The following is a 12,632-nucleotide window of genomic DNA, read 5'->3' on the forward strand; positions in this document are numbered from 1 at the left end:
TCTTGACTAGCAACTCTTACTCTACCCATAAGGGAAAACTCCTCATCAATAACTTACTGGGTGCATGACTATAGAAATATAGCTCTTCAAAACATTATCTCCCTTTCTTAAATTTCTAAACCTCTGCATACTTTACTCTAACTCTGGGCTCTTTCACTACTACTGTTCATGATCTTGTAACTCATGTTACCTTTTGGGGTGGAAATATCACTTAAGCTCTAAACATACATCCTCATAAGGATCTCAGCAAAAACAAGGCTTAAGGAAAAGAGTACAACTCGTGTTTAGCTCAAACTCACGATTCATATAATTATGGGTGCATTCCTCTGAAACTGAACACTTAACTTACTCTTGAGCTACTCTCAAGCCCCTCTGGAGTTTAATGACTTTCCTAAGACTCCTGCTAAGAACAACTCATCGATAAAGGAATGACTTTTATTTTCAACTACCTCTAGTATGATGGGTAGTTGAATGAATTTGAAGAAACACACGAGCATGAATAAATCTCTAGGACTCAGCTCTATTGCACGATTAAGAGTATGAAAGAATGGAAACTTTCCTTAAATGTTTGTAGTCCTTCGTTTATAGAAATGGGGCCCTCACAACCATAAACAAGATCCTACTTGACACGGCTTCATAGACACCCTAGCACACTTGAACTTTGTGCTCTAATACCAAGTTTGTCACGACCCGAGTCTACACCCTGGACGTGGCCGGCACTCAAGAACCATTGTTGGTCCCCAAGAGAACCCTTATCTTGGCTGACTACAAGCGGAACACTCACTTAAGCATGCAAAAACTTATAACCGAATAAAGTTCAATAAACTCAATTTTCAACACTTTAACTCAAATGAACAACTTAGAATAAAAATAATATATTCAACTCGCCATAAAATAGGCAACTTAAGTCTTTAGACCATTTAAAAAAATAAATGAAAAATACAGACTTCTCATTTATACTGACTATGTCTGAAGCCTCTAACTGATAACAATGGATTTCGAGACAAGACCCATGACATCTCGACTGAACTGAAAAGTAAATGAAATCCTCCGGAGATAAGTAGGCTCACTATAGTTAACTCAAACTTCCGGATGTATCAACGAATCTCCTGTAGATGATCCTGAATACTTGTGTCTGCATCAAGAGAAGATGCAGACCAAATAGCTTAGTACGTGGAATGTACGAGTATGTAAGGGGAATTCTAATGCATAACATAAGCTTGAAAGAATCTGAAAGAAACTGAAGAACTTACCTGGCTCAACTCAACTCAACATAACTAAACTCATTTCAATATAAAGCAGTTTAAAACAAGTGCAATATAAAGAAAAAGAAAAACTGTTTAAAACATGATGTTAACTCATAATCATAATATCATAAAAGACATACCATGCTTCCTCTCAAAGTCTACTTGTGCAATACATGAATGAAGTTTCATACCCCCATTCATACTAAGCAGAACCCCTTGAGGAACCATGCAAATACTGTTGTGGGAGTTTCTCTAACCGACAACCATCACATAAGAGCTATTGTGATGATACAACGATCTTCCGCACGCTGCCAACGCATCTTATACCCGGCCAAAGGTATAAGACCTGAATTACTAAGTGGATCCACTATTCTGTGCAAAAAAGGATTCATCTAAAAAGTATGACCCTTTTCTACCCATGATGGCTACATGGTTTAAGGGGGCTGATAGTTGTATGAACTCTTCCCCATCGGTGCTCAAAACTACTCCAAAAAATATTACATTATATTAGCTCATTATGTTTAAAAACATACTTCTTTTGTGATTTGAGATTAGTGCTCAAAACATAGCTCAAAGGCTATCTTGGAAATCAAAGTTTCCCCTCTTACTTCATTTAGAAGCGATTACTCTTTTCTGAAAACTAGCTCGAAGGCTCCGTGGAAATCTCAATTGCCGTTCGTATTTAAATGTGAAAACATTTTAAATCTATTTGGGAATACTTAGTCCCCATATACTTTTTGAAGAAAAGAACTTCAAATTTACTCTTTACTGAACTCAAAACTTAAGTCTTAAAACAAAGTTAAAACATTCGTAAAAGACTTCTTAAGATATGATTCATATTTGAAGGATCATCTTAAGATCAAATCTGCCCAATAACCTTTCGTACCACTTTGATGGACAAAATTACCTTCACAATTAAAGGACCATGTTAAGAACTCAAAATGTTCTTCCTTGTAATTACAACAATGATGATCATTAACATTTTACCACACTCATATTCATACATTCAACTACTTGTCATTTTCAGGCATATTATGCACTGCTACCACATTCACATAAAAGAATGCAGCAAATTAATTGGGCAAATTTCATGACTTTCAGTCAAAAGTATATAACTTTATGTTAGTCATCATCATATCATCACTGTAACATCTCGCCAATTTGAAATAACTAGGAAGAAGTTAGGAATTGGAAATAACCACTTTTGGAAAGAATATAAAAATCTGGAAATTTGTTAAGTATGTTAAGTTGAGTTTTTGGTCAACTTTAAACAACCATAGCTCCTAGCTCAGGATGAGTTAGGTGTGTTTACAGATATCGTAGGAAAGATCTTGGAATAATCTTTCCAACGCCGACTAGTTTGCGCGATTCCAAATTTGTTTAAGTGAGATATGCCCATTCGAAGTTGGGTTGTTCAAATAAAGAAATGTCCAATCCGCATTTTAAAGGGTGTTTTGGTCTTTTCCATACCCTATTAATTTATTTCATTTTTGGTAATTAAGTTAGGGTCTAATCAGAATTAGACCAGTTTAGAAAAGTTGAAGTTCACGCTAGGGTTCGGAGAAAAGAGAAAAGAGGAGAAAGGAGAAGAAAAGTTCAAAGTTCGTCAATTTCTTGGAGATTTTCGTGTGGATTTCGCCAAGGATTTAATCCTACAATGTATGTGAGGTTTCCATAACGTTGGGTTTGTTCACCCACTTTCCAAACATGTTTATTTCAGCGTGAATTCGTCCTAAAAGAGTTTGAAAATTGATGTTCTTGATATGTATTCTTGAATTTGATATTGTTCTTGAGTTGGGCTGAAATTTAGAAGTTTCTGAGATCATTACGTCAAATTATTGAGTTGGTTGAAATTAGGTTCTTAGGTACATTTGTTGGGTATCTGTATCTAAAAATAATATGGGGAAGAGAATCGAGTTTGGGCGAATTGGGGCTGGAAAACGATGAAGAAATTTAGTCGGGCAAATCTAGGCACTGGCTCCGCGTCGCGGACCTGTTCCCTAGATTTGGGAAAAATGCCTTCGCTTCGCGGAGCAGTCACAGACCGTTCTGCCTCATAAGTATTTTTGCGACCAAAATTTAAATACATATTCGCGTCGCGCACCTACCCTCAAACAGTGATTATTTTATCTTTTATCAAGTTTAGCTATCTAAAATCACTCCTAAACATCATGAGATCTTTCCTATCACAAATCACGATCCTTGAATCCATAATTCAATTCAAGGAAAGTTAAGAGTCAAGTTTAGAAGTTAAGAAGCAAGTCAAGAGAAGTTCATTAAAGTTTTTCAAAAGTCTTTCACAAACATTTTAACTTTGTTCTAAGACTTAAGTTTTAAGTTAAGCAAAGAGTAAAGAGTTGATTTCATTTCTCCAAAAGTTATAAGGGAACTAAGTATTCCCAAGAGTTTAAAATGTTTTCACATTTGAACAAGAAAGACAGAGCTTTTAAGCTAAGTTTTGAGTAATTATCTCTAACCAAAGAAAGAAGCTTATTTTAAAAACATATGAGCTAAGTATATTTTGGAAGTAGTATTGAGCACCGATATAGGGATGCGAGTTCATATTAACTCAAGTCTCCATAAACCATATTGCCATCATGGGTAGTAAAGGATCATACTTTTTAAATGACTCATTAAGATGCTTTAACATAGACTAGTGGATCCACTTAGTTAAGGCGTTCTATATGACGGCAAAGTATAGGACAGTTCTGTCAGCATGGGCAAGACGTTGTATCACCAATTAGGCACATAGTGGTGGTTGTCGGTTAGAGAAACTCCCACAGAAACTATATTACTTTATTATATAAGTAAAGTTGAGTTTGTTATTGCAATTTCTTTAACGAACGAAGTTGTTTTCTACTGTGTTAAAGGCTTTATATATATTGCATGTGTTTTATTGCTTCATATTGAGTTAAGTTATTCATGAGTTGAGTAAAGCCAAGGTAAGTATTTCTTTGAGATTCTTTTCAAGCTTAACTTATGTTTAGCATTCCAACTCGCATACTCGTATATTCAATGTACTGATGTCAGTTGGCCTGCATCTTATTATGATGCAGACGCAGGTAACCAGGATCAGCATCCAGCATATCGTTGATCCAGATAAACACTCAGAGTATGGTGGTGAGCCTATTTGCTTTCCAGAGGATCCATTTTATTGCTTTCAGTATTTAGTTCATTAGGATATTGTGGGTCTTGTCCCAACATCCATCTCACTTATTAGAGGCTTCATAGATAGATAGTCAGTTAGTTTATTTGTCTTTACTTTGTCATTGTCTTATGTTCATATTTGAGTTTTGGCTAAGTTAAATGTTTATTTCTAAAACATTATGAGTTAAGTTTGAGACAGTTGAGTTATCTTGCATTTGAGTTCTTTTCTTAATGCTTAAAGTCTTCCACTGAGTAAGTAAGTCAGGCCAAGGGTTCGCTTGGGGTCAACAATGGTTCTCGAGTGCCAACCACGTCCGGGGTGTAGGCTCGGGGTGTTACAAACTTGGTATCAGAGCACAGAGTTCAAGAGTCTTAGGGAGTCTATGAAGCCTTGTTTGTAGAATCCTAGTTATCGGTGTGAAGCATGCCATATCTATAATTAGGAGGCTTCAACAATTAGGAAAATTATCTCACTTCTTTCACGCTCATTTCGTGCTTTAGAGTTTGATCTCTAAAAAGTTTCCTTCTAATTCGTGCTTGCACGTGTTTTCAGATAATCATGCCTCCACGAAGAGCTGTCAGAGGTCGTCCTGCTAGGAGGAATGTTGAGGAGCAAAGGGTACCCAATGCACCTGAAGTGCAACCCCAAGGAGAGGTTACCAATGCTGAGTTCTATGAGGCTATCCGGATGTTAAGCCAAGTTGTGACCAACCAAGCTGGGCAACAAAAAGGAGCTAGACAGGAAGTGACTGATACTTGGAGGATTCGAGAGTTCTTGAGGATGAATCCTCCAAGTTTCACGGGTTCAAGCACTACTGAGGATCCAGAGAGTTTTGTTGAGGAACTGAAAAAGGTAGTTGAGGTTATGCATGTTGCTAATACTAAGAGAGTTGAACTAGCTGCATATCAACTGAAGAATGTTGCTAGGACTTGGTTTGACCAGTGGAAAGAGGGTAGAGCTGAGGATGCACCACCTGCGAGTTGGGCATGTTTTGAGCAGGCCTTCTTGGGGCATTTCTTTCCCTGAGAACTGAAAGAGGCTAAGGTACGAGAATTTCTTACTCTTAAGCAAGATTCTTTCAGTGTTCATGAGTATGGGTTGAAGTTAACCCAACTATCCCGCTATGCTTCGGAGATGGTTGCGGATATGAGGAGTAGAATGAGTCAGTTTGTTGCTGGGTTGTCCCGTCTGTCAGGCAAGGAGGGTAGGGCAGCGATGCTAATTGGGGACATGGATATATCGAGGTTAATGGTATATGTGCAACAAGTTGAGGAAGAGAAGTTGAGGGATAGGTAGGAGTTTAGAAACAAGAAGGCTAAGACAGGGAATAAGTCCGGACAGCAGAAAAGTAATGTGAACCATTCATCCTTTTAGCAAAAGCAAGAGGGACCATCATCTGCTAGTGCACCTGCACCCAGAAACAAAGGTGAGTATAATGGTCAAAATTCATAGAACTTCAGAGCTAGACCTGCGCAGTCTCAGGGTAGTGTGGCACAAAGAGGTAACTGGGCTCCTGTATGTGCTAGGTGTGGTAAAACCCACCCAGGTAAGTGTCGCAATGGCCAGTCAGGTTTTTCAAGTGTGGACAAGACGGTCACTTCATGAAAAAGTGCCCTAAGAACAGGCAAGGTAGTGGAAATCAGGGCAATAGAGCCCAATCTTCATCAGTTGCTCCACCAGACAGGGCTGCACTTAGAGGAGGTACATCTGGTACTAGCGGAGGACCAAATCGCCTTTATGCGATCACTAGTCGTCAAGAGCAAGAGAACTCTCCAGATGTTGTCACGGGTATGATCAAAGTCTTTACTTTTGATGTTTATGGTTTGCTAGACCCTGGAGCAAGTTTATATTTTGTAACCCTTTATGTTGCAAATAAGTTTGATGTTATTCCTGAGAAACTCTCTGAACTCTTTTGTGTTTTTACACCTGTTGGGGAGTCTATTCTAGCTAAGTGAGTATATCGTGATTGTGTCATTTCCATCAACCACAAAGACATCATAGTTGATTTAATTTAGTTAGACATGGTAGATTTTGATGTCATTCTAGGTATGGACTTGCTTCATGCCTGTTATGCCTCCATTAAGTGTAGAACTCGAGTTGTCAAGTTCCAAATTCCTAATGAGCCAGTCTTAGAGTGGAAAAGTAGTTCAACAGTGCCTAAGGGTCGTTTTATTTCGTGCCTTAAGACAAGAAAGTTACTTTCCAAGGGGTGTGTCTATCACTTAGTCCCAGTTAATGACTCTAGTGTTGAGATACCTCTTATTCAGTCAATTCCTATAGTAAAAGAGTTTCCAGAAGTTTTTCCAGATGATCTACTCGGAGTCCCTCCTGAGAGAGAGATAGACTTCGGTATAGATACTATTCCTGATACTCGTCCTATCTCTATTCCGCCATATAGCATGGCACCAACAGAGTTGAAAGAGTTAAAAGAGCAGTTGAAAGATCTTTTAGAGAAAGGTTTCATTCGATCAAGTATCTCCCCTTAGGGCGCTCCGGTCCCATTTGTGAGGAAGAAGGATGGTTCCCTTACAATATGTATAGATTATCGCCAGTTGAACAAGGTTACCATCAAGAACAAATATCCTCTTCCGGGAATTGATGATCTTTTCGATCAGCTTCAGGGTGCTTCTTGTTTTTCTAAGATAGACCTCAAATCTATCTACCATAAGTTGAAAGTAAGTGAATGTGATATTCCTAAGACATCATTCAGGACCCATTATGGTCACTTTTAGTTTCTGGTCATGTCGTTCGGTTTAACCAATGCACCTACAACATTCATGGACCTTATGAATAAAGTTTTCATACCTTATTTAGATATGTTTGTTATCGTCTTCATTGATGGCATACTAATCTATTCAAGGAATGAAGAAGATCATGCTAGCCATCTTAGAATAGTTCTTCAGACTTTGAAAGATAAGGAGTTATATGTTAAGTAATCTAAATGTAAGTTTTGGCTTGAGTCTGTGGCGTTCTTTGGCCACATAGTTTCCGGTGATGGAATTAGAGTTGATACCCAAAAGATAGAGGCAGTGCAGAATTGGCCTAGACCCACATCTCTAACTAATATTAGGAGTTTATTGGGTTTGGCTGGATATTATAGAAGGTTCGTAGAGGGGTTCTCGTCTATTTCATCCCCTTTGACCAAGTTGACTCAAAAAACAGTGAAGTTCCAATGGTTTGAAGCTTGTGAGAAAAGCTTTTAGGAATTGAAAAAGAGGTTGACTACTGCCTAGTGTTGACCTTACCAGAAGGGATGCAAGGCTTTGTTGTATATTGTGATGCGTCTAGAGTTGGTTTGGGTTGTGTACTAATGCAGAATGGCAAAGTTATAGCTTATGCCTCTAGACAGTTAAAGGTTCATGAGAAGAATTACCCAACCCATGACTTAGAGTTGGCTGTTGTAGTTTTTGCATTAAAAATATGGCACCATTATCTTTATGGTGTTCATGTGGATGTGTTCACCGATCACAAGAGCCTTTAGTATGTGTTTACTCATAAAGAGCTTAATCTCAGACAAAGGAGGTGGTTGGAATTACTCAAGAATTATGACATGAGTATTCTTTATCACCTAAGTAAGGCTAATGTTGTTGCTGATGCTTTAAGCAGGTTGTCTATGGGTAGTACCATCCATGTTGAGGAAGAAAATAGAGAGTTAGCAAAAGATGTGCATAGACTTGCACGCTTAGGAGTTCGACTAATGGATTCCACAGAAGAAGAAGTAGTGGTGATGAATGGGGCTGAATCATCATTAGTGTCAGAAGTGAAAGAAAAGCAAGACCAAGACCCAATTTTTCTTGAATTGAAGGCAAATGTTCATAAGCAAAAAGTATTAGCTTTTGAACAAGGGGGATATGGCGTCTTGAGATATCAAGGTAGATTGTGTGTACCAATGGTGGATGGACTCCAAGAGAGGATCATGGAGGAAGATCATAGCTCTAGATATTCCATTTATCCGGGTTCCACAAAGATGTATCGTGATTTGAGAGAAGTTTATTGGTGGAGTAGCATGAAGAAGGGCATTGCAGAGTTTGTTGCTAAGTGTCCGAATTGCCAACAAGTTAAAGTAAAACATCAAAGGCCCGGTGGTTTGGCTCAGAATATAGAACTTCCAGAATTGAAGTGGGAGATGATTAACATGGATTTCATCACAGGTTTTCCAAGGTCTCGCAGGCAACATGATTCTATATGGGTGATTGTGGATCGAATGACCAAATCAGCCCACTTTTTTGCCTGTAAAGACTACTCATTCAGTAGAAGATTATGCCAGGTTATATATTCAGGAGGTGGTAACACTTCATGGAGTCCCTGTTTCGATTATATCATATAGGGTTGCACAATTTACTACACAATTTTGGAAGTCATTTCAGAAAGGTTTGGGTTCAAAGGTGAACTTCAGTAGTGCTTTTCATCCTCAGACAGATGGTCAAGCAGAGTGCACTATTCAGACCTTGGAGGATATGTTGAGGGATTGTGTGATTGATTTCAAAAGTAATTGGGATGATCACCTACCTCTTATTGAGTTTGCTTATAACAATAGTTACCACTCGAGCATCCAAATGGCTCCTTATGAAGCTCTTTATGGGAGAAGGTGTAGATCTCCTATTGGATGGTTTGAAGTTGGTGAAGCAGGGTTGATAGGACCAGATTTAGTTCATCAAGCAATGGAGAAAGTGAAAGTGATTCAAGAGAGGTTGAAAATGGTGCAGAGTCATCAGAAAACTACATTGATGTTAGGAGAATGGAGTTAAAGTTTGAAGTAAATGATTGGATATACTTGAAAGTTTCACTCATGAAGGGTGTCATGAGATTTGGTAAGAAGGGGAATGTAACACCCCAAAAAAATTTTGAGCTAAGACTTGACCCATCCTTCGTTGTAAGTAGTATTTTTACCGAGGAATTAAAATTTCTTAAGTGCTAAGTTCACTAGATATAGCACCTTGAGTTCAAAAAAGAACTAAATTGGAAATAGCAAAATCTGAAATTTTACAAGTTAAGCTAAGTATGAGTTTTGAGTCGACTTCAAACAACCATAAATTCTAGCTCAAGATGATTTAGGTGTGATACCAGATACCGTAGGGAATATATTTGAATTATCTTTCCAACACCACCGAGTTTGGTTAGTTTCAATATTGTATGAGGGAGATATGTCCATACAAAGTTGGGTTGTCTAGATAAGGAAAGTCAAAACCGGATTTTAGAGGTTATTTTGGTCTTTTCCTTACCCAATCAGATTTAATTCGTTTTTAGTAATATTTTAGGGGTCTAATCTAATTAGGTTGAGTTATATAATCCTAGTTTACACCTAGGGTTTTAGTTGAGAGTTCAAAAAGAGAAAAGAAGAAGAGAAAAGAAGATAAAAGAGAAAGGATTGAAGCGTTCGTCGAAATTCTTGAGAGTTGTTGCGGATTATCGCCATGGGTTTGATCCCTACGAGGTATGTAAGCTTCCATAGTGTTGGGTTCTTTCACCAACACGCCAATCCTGATTTATTCGGCGTAATTTCGTTCTTGAAATTTAAGGATTTCAGTTCTTGATGAGTTCTTAGTAAGTGTTCTTGAAGTTTCATTAAGTTTTAATGCAAGATTCTACTTGGGTCAACTTCAAACAATCAGATCTCTTAGAATATAACAAGTTACGTGAGCCATAACCTATCTAATTAAAGGTATTTGAATCTACTTTTCAACGACATCAATTTCGCGTCAATCCAATTTCTGAGTAAAATGTTATGACTATTTTAGTAACCTATACAGTGCTGTTACGAATTAGCCAACGCAAAAATATTAAAAAGAGTCGTTTTTGTCTTTTTAGCTCCAAGAAAACCATAAATGAATTTCTTGACTAATAAAAGGCTCAAAACAATCAGATTTTCATCTTCACTAATGAAAATCATAATTCTTGACCATAGAGATTTCAAGAAACTAATTCAAGAATCTCAAGAAAGGTTTTCTTGATTGTTTACCTTCAAACTATGGTTTCAAGGCTTCAAATCAAGTTCTTCTTCAAGATTCGTTCTTCTAGGTATGTAAGGCTATCATAATGTTGGACTAGTTCGTCCTCACGCCCTACATCTACTTTTAGATCAGTAAAAGAGCAATCTAGGATACTTTCCCTAGATTTGAGTATTCTTGAGATAAGTTGATTTCGCGTTTTTGAATTCATGTTTATTTTTAAAGTTCTATTCCTAATTATCGAATAGCTATATTGTTATTGAGATCCTTCATATCATGAATCATAACTCTTGAATTCATAATTCAAATTTCAAATTCAAGAGATAGTTAAGAATAGAGTTCAAGAAAGCCTTTGAGTTCAATTGTGAATACTTTGAGATCCATCATTGATTTGAGTTAAGTTTTGAGTAAGTAAGTATGAGAATGAGAAGAGTAGTATACATGAGTTCCTTATTGATATTTTGACCTTTGCGTCAAGTCGTTCATGCCCATAACTTCCGCATGAACTTGATCAATTGAGTACCTTTCAGAGGAGTAGTATCTTCAAGTTCTAAGTATTGAGTTCCTAATCCCCTATGAGATTATATTTATAATCATGGCACTATTACATGTTACCCATGAAGTCCTTGAGTTGAATTGTTCATGCCCATAATTCCGCATGAACCCCATAAGTCGAATAGTCTTGAGATGAGAAGTATATTTGAGTCCTTGAGTTAAGTAGTTCATGCTCATAAATCCGCATGAACCATCTGAGTTGAGCATTCTTGAAATGAGTAGTATTAGTGAAGTTCTTGAGTTCCAAGTATTGAGATCTATCTATGGTTATTGAAAACCTTGCATCGAGTCGTTCACGTCCATAATTCGGCATGAACCATATTTTAAGAAGTCTTTCACAAATGTTTTAACTTTGTTTTACGACTTAAGTTTTGAGTTCAGTAAAGAGTAAAGTTGAAGTTCTTTTCTCCAAAAAGTGTATGGGGACTAAGTATTCCCAAAGAGATTTAAAATGTTTTTCACATTTAAATATGAACAGAAACTAAGATTTCCAAAGAGCCTTCGGGCTAGTTTTCAGAAAAGAGTAATCGCTTTCTAAATGAAGCAAGATGGAAACTTTGATTTCCAAGATAGCCTTTGATCTAAGTTTTTGAGCACTAATCTCAAATCACAGAAGAAGTATGTTTTTAAACATAAAGAGCTAATATAATGTAATATTTTTGGGAGAAGTATTGAGCACCGATGGGGAAGAGTTCATACAAATATCAGCCCCCTTAAACCATGTAGCCATCATGGGTAGAAAAGGCTCACACTTTTTAGATGAATAATTTTTGCATAGACTGGTGGATCCACTTAGTAATTCAGGTCTTATACCTTTAGCCGGATATAAGATGCATTGGCAGCATGCGGAAGATCGTTGTATCATCGCAATAACTCTTATGTGATGGTTGTCGGTTAGAGAAACTCCCTCAATAGTATTTGCATGGTTCCTCAAGGGGTTCTGCTTGGTATGAATTGGGGTATGGGACTTCATTAATGCATTGCACAAGTAGACTTTTAGAGGGAGCATGGTATGTCTTTTATGATATTATGATTATGAGTTAACATCATGTTTTAAACAGTTTTCCTTTTTCTTTATATTGCACTTGTTTTAAACTGCTTTATATTGAAATGAGTTCAGTTATGTTGAGTTGAGTTGAGCGAGGTAAGTTTTGCAGTTACTTTCAGATTATTTCAAGCTTTTGTTATGCTTTAGAATTCCCCTTACATGCTCGTACATTCCACGTAATGAGCCATTTGGCCTGCATCTTTTCATGATGCAGACACAGGTATTCTGGATCATCAACACGAGATTCGTTGATACATCCGGGAGTTCGAGTTAGCTAATGTGAGCCTCCTTATTTACGGAGGATTTCATTTACTTTACAGTTTAGTCAGGATGTCGTGGTCCTTGTCCCAACTTCCATCTTTATCAGTTAGAGGCTTCATAGATAGTCAGTATAGTGGAGAAGTCTGTATTATTCATTTATGTTATTAAATGTTTTAAAGACTTAAGTTGTCTATATTATGGCGAGTTCAATATATTATTTTTATTCTAAGTTGTTCATTTGAGTTAATGTTTTGAAAAGTTGAGTTTATTGAATTTTATTCAGTTTTTAAGGTTTTTGAATGCTTAAGTTAGTTATCCGCTTGTAGTCAGTCAGGATGAGGGTTCGCTTGGGGACCAACAATGGTTCTTGATTGTCGGCCATGTCCAGGGTATAGAATCGGGTCGTGACAAACTTGGTATCAGAG

This window comes from Solanum verrucosum, unplaced genomic scaffold (assembly GCF_900185275.1).
Source record: "Solanum verrucosum unplaced genomic scaffold, falcon-dt-bn FXZP01000136.1, whole genome shotgun sequence".
In the NCBI taxonomy this organism is placed as follows: Eukaryota; Viridiplantae; Streptophyta; class Magnoliopsida; order Solanales; family Solanaceae; genus Solanum; species Solanum verrucosum.